This window comes from Theobroma umbraticum, unplaced genomic scaffold (assembly GCF_002168275.2).
Source record: "Theobroma umbraticum cultivar Fairchild unplaced genomic scaffold, ASM216827v3 scaffold_95.0, whole genome shotgun sequence".
Taxonomy (NCBI): domain Eukaryota; kingdom Viridiplantae; phylum Streptophyta; class Magnoliopsida; order Malvales; family Malvaceae; genus Theobroma; species Theobroma umbraticum.
The window spans coordinates 8256697-8274685 of record NW_018397257.1 but is presented as its reverse complement, the minus strand read 5'-3'; positions in this window follow the sequence as shown (position 1 = coordinate 8274685).

Below are 17989 nucleotides of genomic sequence, written 5' to 3'. Positions count from 1 at the left end.
TCCTATTAGTGGGACTTGTCCATTGAAAAATTTACAGATCATGGAGCATCAAATTAAACTAGGGATGGCCAACATTCCTAAAGAAAAATGCGAAGAGATTAGGGAAAACTTGGAAACTATGACTACACTTGTTCTTGGAGAATTTAACTAATCTCCTCAACCTATGACTAGGCTATGCAACGCAAGTGTAAGAGTTAAAAGTGAAAGAAGTAAAGGCTCTAGCAGATTGGTTACAAGGAGCAGAAAGAAAGGTCCTGATGATGCAATGGGGTTAGAGGAGCCCACACTAACAACAATATTGCTAGGAGGAATGTTACCTTTCTTCAAGAGGCAGAGGACACGTTGGCTATAGGTAAGGAAATAGGTATAGAATTTGACCATAGTGACAGTGATTTAATTAGCATTCTAGTTGCAAAGGAAATGCTTGATAAAAGGTTGCCATGACGTCTATTGATTAAGCCTTGCTATAAGGTATGAGTCTACCTTAGTCTTTTTATGTATCTTTTTTCATTCTGATGATTGTTATATCTTGAAATATAATAAGATTCAGATAGCTTGAGAAAAAAAAAGTTGTGAGAAATCTATCAATGGAGCACAAGCCAACTTTTCTATTGATCCAAAAGACTAACCTTTAAAACTAGAATACGTAAAAGGCAGAAAGAGTTGTGAATGGCTTGCAGCTGACTTTATGGGTGCCTTGGGAGGTTTACTAACAGTTGGGGTGACTGCGATTTTAAAATGGCTCATTCAGTGATTAACAGGAGGTATATTTTGATTGTGGGAAGTTTCAAGGATAGTGACACTGTCTATGACATTGGAAACGTTTATACTCCAAATGATGAGAGGGAGAGACAATCTTTTTAGGGAGAGCTATTACATGTGCTTAATCATTAGGATATTTTATGGTGTATTGGAGATGACTTTATAGTGATTAGATCCATAGTTGAGTGCTAAGGGTGTACTAGTGTCAGCAACTCTATGATTCATTTTGGCAATTTTATTAAGAATCCAGGTTTGGTTGACATGCCTATGGTGGGCGATAAGATTACTTGGTGCACAACAGAGAAAATGCAACTTTTAGTCATTTGGACAAGTTTTTAGTCTCAGTTGAAATTATTGAGAAGTTCATTAATCTAGTCCAGAAATGCTTACGAGCTTCTATTTCTGAGCATAACCCTTTTTTAATTGATTTAGAGGAACAAACTTGGGGTCCTAGGCCTTTCAGTTTCTTTAACACCTAGTTAAAGGATAAGAGCTTTACACAGATGCTTGAAGAAGCTTGGAAAAGAACTAAGGATTTGATTAATAGAAAAGCTGCAATATGGCATAGACTAAAAAACACTAAAAATAGTATTTAAACATAGCAAAAATCTATCTATGGTGACATTAGTGCCAAAATTAAGGAGTTGGAGTTGGAAATCCACCACTTATCTCAAGATCTTCAACAAAATGATGCTAACATAACAAAAAGTAGGGCATTAGCAGAATTGAAAAGTGATCTTTGGAAGCTCTTGAGGACTAAAGAACGGTAGTGGCAACAAAAAGCTAGGGCTAAATGGTACATAGAGAGGGATCATAACTCGTGGTACTTCTATTCATTAGCTTCTACTAGAAGAAGGAAAAATTATATTGGAAAAATCATGAGCCAAGGGAAAGTCATTGAAAACCCCAATGAGATTAAAGAGGAGGTAGCGTGACACTTTGAGAGGTTCTATAAACATAGGCTAGTTCTAAGACTAAAAAATCTACACTGTGGGATGGCAAAGATAACAAATCAGTCCTTTGCATCCCTCAAGGTGCATTTCACAAAGTTGAAAATTTATGAGGCTATCAACGGTTGTGATGGAAACAAGGCGACGAGGGTGGATGGCTTCAATTTTTGTTTTCTCAAAGGTCAATGGGCTGTCGTTAAAAGTGATGTGATGAGATATGTTACGAAATTCCAAAGTTTCAAAATCATGGAGAAAGGGACCAACTCCTCTTTTGTTACTTTGATTCCCGGGTGTGCTAATCCAGGTGGACTTAATGATTATCCCCCTTGTTGGTTGCCTTTACAAAATTGTTGCCAAGGCATTTGCTTTAAGAATGCGCAAAGTTATTGATAAGGTTGTTGGCATTAACCAATTTGCCTTCATTCAAGGTCAACAACTCATAGATTTTGCTTTTAATGTTAATGATTTAGTAGACATTATGAAGAAAAATAGTAAAGGAGGTATTATTCTCAAGGCTGAATTTGAAAAAGCTTTTGACAGCGTATCTTAGGAATATATGCACTTTGTTATGAGAACAATAGGTTTTGGGGAAAAATGGTGCAAATGGATCATGTTGTGTATCACCGCAACCTCTGTTTCGGTCCTTGTTAATGGCTTTCTGACAAGAGCAATTAAAATAAGAAGAGGACTTCGTCAAGGCTGTCCCTTATCTCCTCTTTTTTTCAATTTTTTGGTTCAATCTTTTAGTACTTGTGTTTACAGAGTAGTTAACAGGTGGCTTTTCAAAGGCATTATGATAGGCTCGACTAGAGCTCATGTGTCCCATCTTTAGTATGTAGACGACACAATAATTTTTTTGTCAACCGAATTTATCTTATATTTTAAATATTAAACATCTTTTAAAATGCTTTCAAGTTATCTCAAGTCTTAAAATTAACTTCCAAAATAGCTGCATCTATGGTGTGGGAATTCAGCAAAGCCTAGTTACTCAGTGGGCATAACAGTTTGAGTGTAGAGTTAACAGCCTTCCAACCGCATATCTCGGGTTACCCTTGGGAGCTACGACACATTCCACCAGCCTTTGGCAGCCCGTCATCCAAAGATTAGAAGGTAAACTGTCTACTTGGAAAGCTAAGACTTTGTCTATGGGAGGCAAATTGACCTTGTTGCGATCAGTTCTTAGCAACGTGCCTTTATTCTATATGTCACTTTTCCAGATGCTAAAAAAAGTCAAAAATGAAATAGAGAAAATTCAAAAACGATTCCTATGGAGAGGTCGAAACCCGGTTCACCAATTGCATCATGTCAGCTAGGAATCTATTTGCAACTATCGCGAATCGGGAGGTCTCAGATTAATTGACTTGGAGATCAAAAATAGGGCATTATTGAACAAATGGCTATGGCGTTATGGTAATGAAACTAAAAGCATGTGGAGAAATGTCATTGCTAAGAAACTAGGTATGGATCAAAAGAACCTCACTCCAAGCCTTCAAAATAATCCTAGAATGTTTGGGATTTGGAGAAATATCATCAAACCTCTCCATGGTGATGAAGAGTTCAGCACTTATATCACAGAGGGCTTAGGCATCTCATTAGGGAATGGAAGTAGAATTAACTTCTGGGATGATGAATGGATAAATGGGTTCAACCTGAAATTTGAGTTCCCAAGGATTTTTGCCTTGGCAACAAAAAAGTATGAGAGAGTTGAGGACTTTAGCCTTTGGAATAGTGATAAGTGGTCCTAGAATGTAAAGCTTAGAAGAAACATTTTTAACTGGGAGAGTGAATAGTGGCCTTTAGAAGTCTTATTGAAGGTCAAACACTTGGCGAACAATTTGAGGGCCAGCTGATTTGGAAAGGTGGCACTAGCGGTGAATATTCTGCTAAATCCTTTTATAGACATATTATGCATGCTACCACAATTCATGCAACTCACTAAAAGCTTATCTGGTCGGGTTTTACTCCACTTAAAATCGACCCTTTCCACTGGCAATTAGTTACTGGTCGGTTAACGGTCATAGCAACGTTGTTGAGTAAAGCAATCATTAGTGAGCAAGCTGCCATAAAGATATTGACACCGCCAATCATCATTTTCTCCCTTGCGAGGGCACATGGATCCTATGGCAGCAATAGGGAGCACTTTGAAATTTCAGCTGGGTAGCTCATCAGGATCCCCTAACCTCTTTTCTTTGGTGGTTTGAATTTACTAAAACACTGAAGAATGATCAAATCTGGAAAATGGTGTGGTAATGCTAACATGTGGGCAATTTGGATTGGTCAACGTGGTCTTCGACGTAAAGCAATGGGATGAAGTTCAAATCTTCGAGCTCACAAAAGTTAAAGTTGCATGGTGGCTGAATGCCACGTGGCCGAATTTCAATCTCTCAATAATTGACCTTGCGAGATATTCTAATTAAGGAAACAATCCACGCCGTAAGACAAAGAGCAAGCGTAAGGTGCTGTGGGAAAAAGCCAGTCGTTGGGACCCTGAAATTCAATACAGATGGAGCCACGAGAGGCAATCCAGGAGACTCCGAAATAGGCGGCATCTTACGCAATGAACACAAGGACACTCTTGCCGATTTTTCCAAGTCAATTGGACATGCTGATTCCAACATGGTCGAGGTTCTTACACTTAAGGAAGCGGTTTTGATCTATGCCTCTATTGGATGAAGATTAACACATCCTATCTTTTTAGAATATGACTCTTACAATGTGGTTCAATGGACACTTTGCCCAGCAAAGGCACCTTGGAGAATGAAACTGGTCATAATTCAACTCTCCAACCTCCTTGCCAAAGTTCAGCGCTGGAGCATCAAACATATTTCCAGGTCTGCAAACGAAGCAGCCGATGAGTTAGCTAGACAAGGGGTCAACAGATCACAAAGCTTACTATGGATTAAGCCTGACGTAATTGGTACTCATCCTGAAACTGTTGCTATTGCACCTGACCACTTTGAACTATAATCTATGAATTTTGATGGTTGATGGATGATCTTGATGTTGTTGGTTATCTTTTGCTTCCCTATGATGTTGAAGTTTTTAAGCATCTCTTCCTTGATTTTGTGTGATAGTTATGCTGCTGTGGGGTGTTTCTTGCTTTGTTTCTTGAATATGTATAGGGGAGTTATAGGAATTTTGGGATATTGGATTGGGGAGATTATGCTGTCCTTCCTTTTGTACAAGCAATGATTTTGTTTTGCCTTTTTCGTAAATGTACAGGTTTCTAATGAAATGAAATAAAATCTCTTTGCCTTTCAAAAAAAAAAAATTAGTCTTTGGTTTTACATAAATTTAGAAAGAACCGGGACACAATTAGTAAGGTTCAAATTAAACAACATGACTATTCCTTCCTTATTGTTTTGTAATTTTCATTCATTTAATCCCATTAAAATTAGATAAATAAACAAATAAAAAGTTTCAAAACCTTTATATTGTACCCCTTTTTTTTTCATTTTTCTTAATTCTTTCCCAATTAAAATGTTGGTTGTTTAAAAAACGATCCACACACAATTAAAATGTTAGTTCAACTCCTCAATTAATGCCGAGGGAAAAAGTGACCATCTGTCAAATTCCAAATAGTTAGGAGTTAAGAGTTGTAAATTAGTTTTAAATTCCTCGGCTGAACATTTATAAGATTGAGCCATTTTCTCAGCAATCTTCACATTTGCAAATAGTGGAATATAATAAAGGTATAATAAAGGTGTAACACAGGTTTCACGTTTTAGCAAAAGAAAATTATGTCTAGCTAGAGGTCGGATATAATAAAGGTTGATCCGTTTAACATTTGGAAAATGGAATGGCAGCCACAGAGTTGTCCTTGTCCTTGTCCTTGACCAGATCGACGGAAGTAATTTCATATTCTTCTTTATAATTTTATCAATTTTATAACAATTTTCAAGATTCTGAAATCGATCTTTCGGCAGTTTATCAACCAAAGAAATTAAATGTAAACAACTAATTGGCTTTTTTTATTTATTTTGATCAATTTGTCGGTTTTAGGCCATCATATCATGAAATAGTCTTGCGTAAACATGCCTGCAAAAATGAGATTAAATTACTTTGTTTTTATATTCAACCTTTGTTGTGAGATATAATCTAAAAAAAAATTCTATGAGAGAAAACTATTTGCAAAGTAAAAAAAATCTTATTTAAGAGTATGTATTTATAAATAGAATAAGAGACCTAAATACAGGCTAATAACTCTTATTTAGATAAAATTTATAAGATAAAGATAATACTAAAAGATTTGATTTGGATGAATTAAATCTAAATTTTAATCCAATTTAATTTACATCCAAATCCAAGTAAACATAATCAAATATAAGAATTCAAATCAAATCAAACTCCTTTGGCTATTTGGCCTGTCTTGACTGTTTGGCTTGATTTGAACTCTTAGACAGTAACATAATAGACATTTACACATATATTCATAATAATCCCCATTAAATGTCTATTTTATTAAGAATATACTTCATTAAAACTTTACTAGAAAAATACCTTTTTGGAAAAAAAAATTCAAGTGAAGAAAAAAGAATATATGTTTTAAAATAATATCTCATTAAAAACCTTACCAAATTAAATTCAGTGGGAAAACCCTTAATGAAGGAAAAAAATATAGTGTATATTTTACTCCCATGATGACTACATTATTTAAAATTTTTAAAATGATGTGTTTCAATTCTTTGTACCTATTTTTCAAATGTTACAATAGAAAGGGATTTCATGAATAAATTTACTAGATTGTCACTTAATTGAAATTGTTGAATACTAAAATTACCTTTTTTTTGGAGATTATGAGTAAAGAAGAATTTTTTGTAAAATATATTTTGTTTTATCGTCTTTAATGTATCCTTTCTTTAATTGGGCTATGCAAAAGGTATTATTCTCATATAACGTTGTTAAAATTAATCAGACCAATTTACAACTTACCTTATGATTGCTAAAATTTTTGCACGATTAGAAGAAGTAGCAACTATAGTTTGTTTTTCAAAACACCATGAGATAGTTGTACCTCCATATGTGAATAAATAACCTATCTGTGATTGAGGTTTGTGTAAATCAAATAAATATCCCGTATCAGTATAACCAATTAAATAATGCATTTGAGTAATATAAGTCTATGTTCATTGTTTCTTGAAAATATTGAAATATATGTTTAATTCTATTTCAATATCTTTGAGTTAAAAAAAAACTATATTTTGCTAATAAATTTGTAGCAAATGATATATCAGGGTCATGTATTGCTTGCAAGATACATTAGTGCTATCTAATTGCATTAAGATATGATACTTCAGGATCAAGAAATTCTTCATTATCCTCATGAGGTTGAAAATGGTCCTATTTGAAAACACAAACAAAATATAGTGCCCAATTTGAAGACACAAACAAAACTTTGTTTTTCTAAGGTATTTTATTTCAAATTCTTTCTTTAAGTAGCACTTGAGCATTTGGTTCATTAGTTGGTGCATTATCCCCTATATAAAGAGCAGGGTTCGAATCTCACCTGCCCTAATTATATATAAAAAAATTCTTTCTTTAAGTAACTCATGGCTTTTGATAACTCTTCAAGAGTTTCAATAATATTCAAGTCATCAACATAAATAGCAATTATAACAAATTCATATCCAAATCTTTTTATAAAAACACATGGGCATATAAGATCATTTTTATAATCTTCTTTCAACAAATATTCACTAAAGCAATTCATTAAGCTAATTATACTATATGCGTCCAAATTGCTTTTAATCTATATAAATATTTATTTAATTTGATCAACTAAATTTATCAAGAATTATGTGCTTTAGGTAACCTAAATGCTTCGAAGATTTTCATATAGATATTGATATCAAGTTAGCCATATAAATAGACTGTTGCTACATTCATTAGTTGCATTTCAATCTTTTCATGTATTTCCAGACTAATTAAATATAGAAATGTAATTACATCCACCATAAGAGAATATATCTCTTCATAATCAATATCAGGTCTTTAGGTAAAACCTTCTACAATAAGTCATGCTTTACATCACATAATCTCATTTTTCTCATTTTGTTTTCACACAAATATCCATTTAGATCCCATTGATTTTACAGCAATTATTGCATGGACTATTGGTCTAAAAATTTCACGTTTTACAAGTGAATTCAATTCTACCTTTCCATATTGGCCAATCATTTCCATGTCTACATTCTTCAATAGATGTAGGTTTAAGATCCTCAATTTTTTTTTTCATAACATTGAGTGCTACATTCTATGCAAAAATGTTGTCTACGTTTACTTCATTTTGGTTTCATCTTTTCTCATCATGACATAATTTATTAAAATCTCTTCATTTTCAATGATTTCAAGTGCTTGAATTTTTTCTGAAATTTTATCAATTATGCCAAGGGTTTCTTTTAAAGTTTATATTTTCTTTTTCTCATCATCTTGTATATTTGCTTTTTTTTTCAAAGATTTTATCCTTAGAACCAATTGATTGACTATACTTCTAGTGTGCTTTGCTCTACAAGGACATCAATTCTACTAAGAGCATTTCCAATTGGCATATGAGATTTAGTTATCTCTTTAGCTAAGTAAATAATTCTAACAACTGATTTGTTATATTTTGCAAATGAATTATCTTTTGAACTTCAAGTTTACATTAATTTATTTAAAGATCAAAACTAAATAATGATAATGCATTTCAAGAAATTTCTTTTTTCAGTTGCTTTTTTTCTTCCATAATGTTGAAAAATCTATTTCATCAAAATGAAAATCGACTAACCTTACTATAAATAAATCTTTTGTTAATGGTTCTTGATATTTAATTATATATAGAGATTTGTATCCAACGTTTATCTCTAACCTCCTTTAAGGATCCATTTTTGTGCTTTTTAGTGGAGCAATTGGGATATCTACTACATATCTAAAAAATTTTAGATGGAAAACGTTTGATTATTGACCAAAAACCAATTGTATAAGGGAGAATTTCTATGATAACTTGTTAACATTGTTGTGGATTTATTACACATGAGTATACATATCTAACAAGTAATATAGACAGTGAGTCTAGAATCGTATCCCATAGGAATTTGTTCCTAATTGTTCACTAAGTACTAAAATTATGACAGATCAATCTTTGTCAGGTAACTCAATTTTGCAGACAATTAATTAAAACTGACTTCAATCAAAAACTAAACTAATTAACAAAAACTAAAAATTCACTAGAGAAAAGCTTAGATTAAAACCTAGGATTATGGGTTCATTCAACACTTTATCTGACATCTGTTTCTTTCAATATTTACATTCATGGGTAATTTTGCTAACCTAAAATCCAAACCTATGCACAAGTCTCCATTAAGATGCTTGTACAAATACCTAACTTAATTGGGTCACTATATGTCTATAGTAATCAATTAAATAAGGTTCATTAAGCTAGTGTTCTAATTTTATTATGTATAACATTTATGTGTATGTTTACCCTAATTGCGAATCAAATCACCTAAGTGACATAAACATATACTATTCAAAACTTAGTCCAATCTAAAATCACTCCCTCAAGTCTCATTCAGATTCACAAATCATTCAATTATTAGTCAGACAATCAAAAGCATTATGAAGAAATTTGAATAAACAAAACCATACCCATTCATAATAAACAAAAGAGAAATAAATATTAAAACTACATATTGAAATTCACCTTAATCATAGAAAAATAGTATAGCTCATAATATCTAATAAAAACATTATCCAAAGAAAATTAGCAATTCATCCAAGTCAAAGAATTAAAAGCAAAAGAAAAGAAAAGAGAAAAACTAATAGTTGAAGCTTTCTTATCTCAATTCTTTCTCAAATTTTCTTGCTTTATTGCTTTGTTTTTGGCACTTTTTCTCTAGAATAGTAGCTTGTCATCCTCCTCTTAAAAACTTTTGAAAAAAGCCCTTTAAATAAGCTCCAAAATCCCTAATTTCCAAATTTCTGTCAAAAGTCTAATTTTGGAATCTCGTCGGGCGTCATGGTGCTGCCCTCTTTGGCACTACAGCACCATGCTCTCAGGCTCTACTATGATGCCTAGTTTCCTTGTGGCACTACAGCCCTCTACTCTTGAGTGAATTATGGGAGCATCACTTCCACGACTATCGAGGCCTCACTTTTCTAGTGCTGTAGCACTATGCTCTCTAGATTTTGTATGGTGCTCTTAAAGCATCTTGGTGCTGCAGCCTTGGGCAACTCAAGACCGCAGCCCTTATTCCATTGTGCTGCCTTGTGTAGAACTGCAACAATCTAGTCTCTTCAAACATGATTTTCACCTTAATTTATTTCAAACTAGGCAAAGTAGTAAACATAAAAGTTATATTCTTATCTCTTAAGTTTCTAATGGTTAAATAATCACATTAATTGGACTTTTGTAGCTCAAGTTATCCTTGATATACTACTGCATATATGAATAACACCATCACCATACTTGTACAGATTTTCATCAACTGAGGTCTTTTCATTAAATTTCCTACAAAAGTAATAAAATAAATCAACAATAACTAAACTTAAAGTAAAATTAAAATATTAAACTAACTAATCAACTTGTATTAAACTAAATTAAGCACATTAACTAAAATAATTAAGTTCTAAACATAAAATCTTATAAACTTAGTTATTTAAGCCCTAAAATGTAACAAAATAACTCTATGTAATAAAGTTATCAGACATAATGTATACAAGTGTTGTTGCTAAATGCAAAATGGCATGCTTATAAGCAGAAATAGGGAGTTTAGTTTTCATAAGCAATGGCCTTACAATTAATTGAAAGTGTTTAATAAATGATTCTGCGCTGGACCATTTTATGTATGAACATGAGTAATACACTGTTTAATAGGTATTCCAACTAATATTTAATATGCACTCAAGGCTTGAGATGTAAATTCACTTGTATTGTCAAGATGAATAGTCTTGACTGTATAATCAGGAAAATGTACTCGCAAAAGAATGATTTGGGCAAGTAATCTTGCAAATGCCAAATTGCAAGATAATAGTAAGTATATATGTGACCATTTAGTTGATGCATCGATTAAAATCATAAAATATCTAAATAGTTTACATAATGGATGTATGAGTCCACATATATCACCCTGAACACGTTTCAAAAATGTAAGGGATTCAATTCCAAGTTTAGCTAGTGATGACCTTATAATTAATTTATCATGAAAGCAAGCAATACATGAGAATTCACCAAATTGAAAAATTCTCTACTTTTTCAATGAATGATCACATGAATTTTCAATAATTTTTTGATCACTGTTGATTTGGGATGGCCCAACTGTCGTGCCAAACATTAAAATCATTAATAAACTTTTGATTTACTATAATATGAATTTCAATCATTCTAATATTCGTGTAGTAATCTAGATGAATATCTATATTTTTCTTCTGTAAAATAAGATACGTTTATAGTAAGAAACTTGCAAGTTAACATAAAATAACATTATATATATAATATACTATTAAAACACATAATAAAAATATATCATTTAAATATAATGAGAACATATAAAAAACATCTTCAGGATAAAATTATACTAAAACATATGAACAAATTGTTTAAGAAATTTCATTCTTGTATATTTTAATCACCAATCACATGATCAATTCCTCTTTTAGGGTGGACAAGAAAAACAACAATATCTAAATGAATTATATCAATTTGGTCATGGTTAAAATCATCTTGAACAAAATTTGTTTCAATATTTTTTTTCTTTTAACTTTTAGTAATGCTTGATGAAATTCAATAAGATGTTTTGACATATAACAAGTACGTAACCAATAGTTTTTCATGCCACGTAGATGACAGGCATTTTCTGTATTCTTTTTATTCTGTCTATTTTTATCTTTTTCTTAAATCTATTCACTATTTATCTATTTCTGGTGGGTAAAAGCTATCCACTTCTGGTGAGTAAAGTTATCCATTCACTTCTTGTGAATAAAAGTATCCATCCACTTCTGGTAGGTAAAGGTATTTTGATTAGTGTAACCACTATGATTGCAATGTTATGGTGACTTCTTTCACGTTTATAATCATAATTATTAAATTATGTTGCATTCACTTTTAGAAATGGACAAAGTTAATGATTTTTCCATTAGAAACTTATTATTTTGCTCAATCACAAAAAGATAAAAAATTCAAAACAAAACGTATTTCATATTACCCAAAGAATAGTATTTTTCACTTATTACAAAAATAGATATCTTACAAAGTTAGATATCATACAAAGTCAATTTCATATGTTCAATTCAAAACATCTTATGCAAAATCTCATGGTATCAAAGATAAATTTATATATGTTGAGTTAAATCATAGTCGGAATTCAACAAAAAAATCATATACTAAAAAAATCATATTCCAAAACTAGAACAAAGATATCATATATAATTATATATATTTCCACACGCAACTTGAGTTAATAAATTAAGGGACAAAATATAATAAATACTATATGATAGCAAAATTCACATTAAAGCTAATTTTCACATAATGAAAACACCAAAAAGATACCTAATTTGCTAAAACCAAAAAACAAATACCACCCATTGAAATCCTTTTGAAGCCTAAAGAAATGGAACTTCGACTTTGAGATGATGATGAAAACTAAACAATACTAAAACTTGAAAGATTAGAGAATCGTACTAATAACGTGTTATGAAATATATCTTGAAAAAACATCTATAAGAGAAAAGTGTTGATAAAGTAAGTAGATCTTATTCAAGAGTATGGATTTACAAATGAAATAAAAAGTCTATTTATATATTAATAACTCCTATCTAGATAGAATTTACAGAATAAAGATAATGCTAAGGGATTTGATTTGGATGGATTAAATTGAAATTTTAATCCAGTTTAATCTATATCCAAATCTAGCTATATACAATCAAATATAAGTGTTCAAATCAAATCACACTACTATGTTTGGCCTGCTGAGCTATTGGGCTTGTCATAATAGATATTCACACATATATTTATAACAACTTTATCTTTTTATTCAATTTTACTAGTGATGCATGAGAACTTCATTCATTAATAATTCTCATGAAAGAAGTAAAATGTAGATACTTGATTTTGGCTACTAACTTATTTCATTAAAAGTTGTTTGGCAACAAGTGTAAGAGAGCAATGAGAACAATTGTGATGAGTAGAACAACAATATCACATGGACAACAATGAGAGTAACTCAGAATAAATGGTAGGATTCATAAGTTAATTTCACCTTAGGATGTTCTAGAAACCTTAACTTGATAGATTAAATATGAAATTAGTTAACAAGTCTTCCTCTTAACCTTTTTCTTAAATACAAATGTTTTTCCCTTTTACATATTCTCTCTAACCTTTTCTCTCTTACCATTTCTTTCTTAACTAGTCTTTTTTATCTTTCCCTTCTTACCTTCTTCTCAAGAACAAGTCTCATTACATTATTAATAGTTATCTATTAAAAAAGCCTACTACTTTAATGAAAACATAATAGGCTTAAGTAATTGTTACCCATTAGTACAATAAAACTCTTTCAGTAACCATTACCCATTATGAATATTAAGATGCTTTTTAATGCTATTACTCATCTTGTGCGTTAAAACTTGTTGTTGAATAATTGCTTTTTCTTGCTCCATGTATAAAACTTTGACAGTTCATTTGGGTAGAATAAGATTTCTTGGCAAAGGAAAATAGAATTTCATGCTCTCTCTTTAAATATTCTCTCTCAAATTCTCTTCGACTCGGTCTTTCTTTGTCCTATTCCCATCTTTACCCTACTATTCACCTGTTCTCTATACCTTATCTTTATTATTCTCATCATATACTATATCACTTACTTATTTTCTACACTTGTTCATTACCACCTGTCATAACACAATATTTTAAGAATTACTCAGATCTTTCTCTTTATTACCTCTAGTACATCCTTTTACCTATTTATAAAACTACCTATTCCTATAACAAGAACCCTTTCTATATTGGTGACTCCTCTGGGGAAAAGTGCTTGCATTAAAGTAAAATTTTACTTGAAAAACCTTGTGTTATTGGAAGAAATGGACAAATCCACTAGCAACCAAGATGCACCAATTCCCACCTACATTCTAGACCTAATGAAAATGATCTAAGTTTTTTAAAAGAGAGTGCAAATATGGGAGGACAACTATAAGCAAATGATAGAAACCATATCCTAACTTGTATTCTTTACCACCGTTACTTGTTTAGCTCAACTTGCGCTCCTTAATAATAATGAGAATGCACGTAATGGAGCCACTCCCTTGGTTTTTAAACACAACTGGTGATGGAGGAAATGAAGAAAATATTATTGATGTGGTAGTCACTAAAAATCTTAATATGACCAATCCTCTTACAACGGTTATGTCAGACATAGGAACATAACTCTTTTTTAACAATTAATTGAACGTTAAAAGTTGTAAATTGAAATTTATGACGTACGACAAAGTTATCTTCTGTTACAACTAACAGTTCTCTAGTATGTTTCTAATCTCCCTTTTAATTGATACACCACTCGCTGCCTATTGTTTATTAAATGAAACTACCAAGCCGGCACGGAAGTGTATTTAAATTTGATAAAGTTATGGTTCCTACTGAATTAGGAGCAGTACTGTTGCTTTCTTAAAATACATAGTCTCAGTCATCGGTTGGCAGTTGGCAGTTGACAGTCAGACACAGTCCTTCGACGTGCAGTGCTCAGCAACCTCACGCTGAAAACAAGTAGTTGGCATTGAAATTTCTTCCTGTAAGATTGCAGCAGTGCCAATCCCCACCCCCATACCGCAAACTGTTCCAGCCTTCCAGTTCAGGGTTGACTGTTTTATTATTGAAGCTATCTACCTATATATATATATATATATGGAAAGCTTCACCCATTTTCCTATTATTCATATAAACATGCCATGAATTGCAGAGCAGGAACATGAAATTGCTACTAGGGGAAAAGTTTAGACGTATTTCCAGGTACCAGATTAAGCTCGCCAACTACATTTTAAATTAACTGCTCTAAAATGATTACAGGGTGTTAGAATTTGGTGCATATAAGAGAAAGTGGCAAGCTTGTTCATTGTCTTATGCAATTAAGCAATTACTATCTTTCTCATTAGAGAAGAAAATGTTATATCCGAGATATATAAGAATTTGATGGTAGTCACACTTTATTTACCTCATTTCAAGCTCATTTCTACTATTGCATCTGGTATACATAAAATAAAAAATAAAAAGTTAATGAAAATTTCATGATCACAAGACTATGAAGTTCATTTGAATAAAACTAACGACAAAGCTAGTTATCTCTTGAGCTCTGCTCACTGCACACAGCCTTATTTGTTTGTGGGTGGGGACAGTGAGTTTGGACATATTTGAAAGAACTAGCATTCATCTCCTGTAAAAATTATTTACCAAAGAGGACATTACTCTTTTTACCCTTGAAATTCAAATCCTCAACCCCTTTTTTTTTTTTCTGGGAAATTTGCAAGTTTACTACCCATTATGGTTCAAGGAAACAAAGGATTGTTTTTATTATGAGAACAAAAAACAGATTTGAAAATATCTAGCACTGAAATAACTGAAAAGATCCCTCATGGGAGTGCAGAGCAACATAAGATTAGCTGTAAAATTAAATACTATTTTGGACCACAACATTGAATTCCTCTCTCTGAGATTTCAACTATGCAAGTGAAAGTCATAAATGTCCTGCTGTGTGAATAAAATAAAGATTATTTGGAAGCCTGCCACAGAAAAAGAAACTTTGAGAGTCGAGCAATAAATTAATGGGAAAGCAGAATGCTGCTAAAAGTTGGAGGTGCGTAATAATATATAATGTGTATAAACCCCTTTATACTTTCAATAAAATTTAAAATGCCTTCGAAAGGTGAAAATTTTGGAATCACAATACCGAGGATAACTAAATGCACCGCAAAGTCAGTCCTAAGTCTGTTGGGTTTGATTTTTTTTTTTCATTTTAAAAATTATTATAAATTTTTTATTGAAAATAATAAATTTTAAAATTAGATTAAAATTATTTGATAAACTTATTTTTATAAAATAAATTTTTATAAATAAATTGTTTGGTAAAATAATTTATATAAATTTTAATTTTGATTAAAATTATCATAAAAAATAATTAATAAATATCTTTCTATTAATCACGTATTCTTTTATTCGTAATAGTCAAAGTTAACTTTATTTTTTGAAAAAATGATGTTAAGGTTATTTTCAATTGATAAAGATATTTTTGAAATAAAAAAAATCTTCTAAAAAACTCTATTAAAGCTTTTCCTCATACTCTTTTTTTTAAAGATTTTGTTTTAAAGAAAACTATTTTTTAAAAGCTTTTTAAAATTCTATTTGACTCGGCTTCTATTTTTAAGATATTGATAAATTTAAAAAAATCAGGCCAAACAAGTACTATATATTTAAATAAGCTTTTAAATTATTTAAAAAAATTTAAATAAATTTTTATTTTGTTCAATTAAGTTATTATATTTTTATGTTAAATCAAATAGGTTATTATAACGTACGTTAATTAACTATTATTAGTCAAAACATCTCTTATTATTTTATGCTATATAATGCTGACGCAATATAATGACATGTCATAGTATATGACGATGCAACATACTGATATGATACAATGATATGATTATGTGGCATTTCACCCTCCACATTAGAATCATGTCAGCACCATATGACATAAAGATGACAAATGAAATTTTTATTAATTATGGTTAATCAACCATTACTCATAAAAACCTATTTGACATAAAATAAAAAATATAAAAACTTAATTGAATGTAATAAAAAAATAAAATTTTATTTAAATTTTTTTAAATAATTTATTTAAAAACTTTTTAAAATATTATGTCAAGAATATTTAACTTGGGATAAAAAAACATTGCTGATTAATGTCAAATTAACATGAGAAGTAATGCAATTATTTAAATTGAGAAAATCATTCGATGGTTACAATCAAGAACAGATCTAGGAGATGTAGAAATGTGCACTAAGGCTCAAGGCTAAAGAAAGAAGAAAAGGCTACAATGGTCACATTTTTATATAGACAGGAGTGGTTGAAGGTCCCCTACATATAGATTCGTGGGCTTAATATAAGTTATGGAAACCTCAAATAATTGCTACTACTATTATGAATATGGGTCAAAGAAGCTAGCAATATGTGGTAGCATGCTCCTATAATAATTCTATTTTATTTTTGACTTATACAATCAAGTCTACACTAGTTATCCATGCAGAAATACATTGTACCTTGCTTATACATATATTTCATTCTTAAAGAAAAATGAAAAAGAAAACACTGTAACAATGAATTATGGAATGGCCTGAAAACATTTATTATATGATACAAGAAGCCACGAAGACACGATTTTGCTTGCACCATTTGACTTGAAACGTTTCTGGCACATGCAACAGAATTAGGTGAGCAATCTCCTGATTTTGTTGGTAGGATACAATGCCGACAATTTAACTATCCAAATCTTTAAAAGAAGAACAACTATAATAAGATTTTTATTAAAAAAAAAAAGGAAAGAAAGAAAGTGGTTCATCTTTTGAAGGATCCATGCACCTTTCCTTCCAAATTAAGGAACTATTTTATTCACCCTGATTTTTTTTTTTAACCAACTACAAGAATGGGAAATTTTTTATTCACCCTGATTAATTAAAAAACAAGTGTCTGCTGCGAAATGGGTTTGAAATTAGTCAACTAATATCACAATGGGTTGATCAAATTTTACTTTGTGTAAGGTTGCTGTCAAGAAGATACTTAAATAATCACTAATGAGGATTGCTTTAATTGGGAAGTTATCTGCCTCGAAATAATTAATAGGTATTAATTCTTGGGTTTGAATATGAGGATGACCTTCCATTGATATTAATCTTAGACGTCAGCATAGAGTATGGTATTCCATGTCCTGACATGAAGACTGATAGTAATTATATATTCAATCAATGATGAATTCAAGCTTATTAATGGGTTATAATTTGATAGATGTTTAGTTTTTTAAACAAAGCAATCTTTTTTGGCTTTGCATTTGAGATTTTGTTGACAAGAGGAAGGACAAGAAAACTGATTTAGAAAGACCAAGCAAGTCTATCTATATGTCCAATCTCTTTGCTCGTGAGTGGAAATTGCATTGCTATTGATTAATGAGTGAACAATCCAAAGTTTTGTTCGTTTGAGATCAAGTAATTGGTATTCTGCGATCGAGCCTTGAGGAAGCTCAACCTTAAGTCAATTTCTTCCAATGTA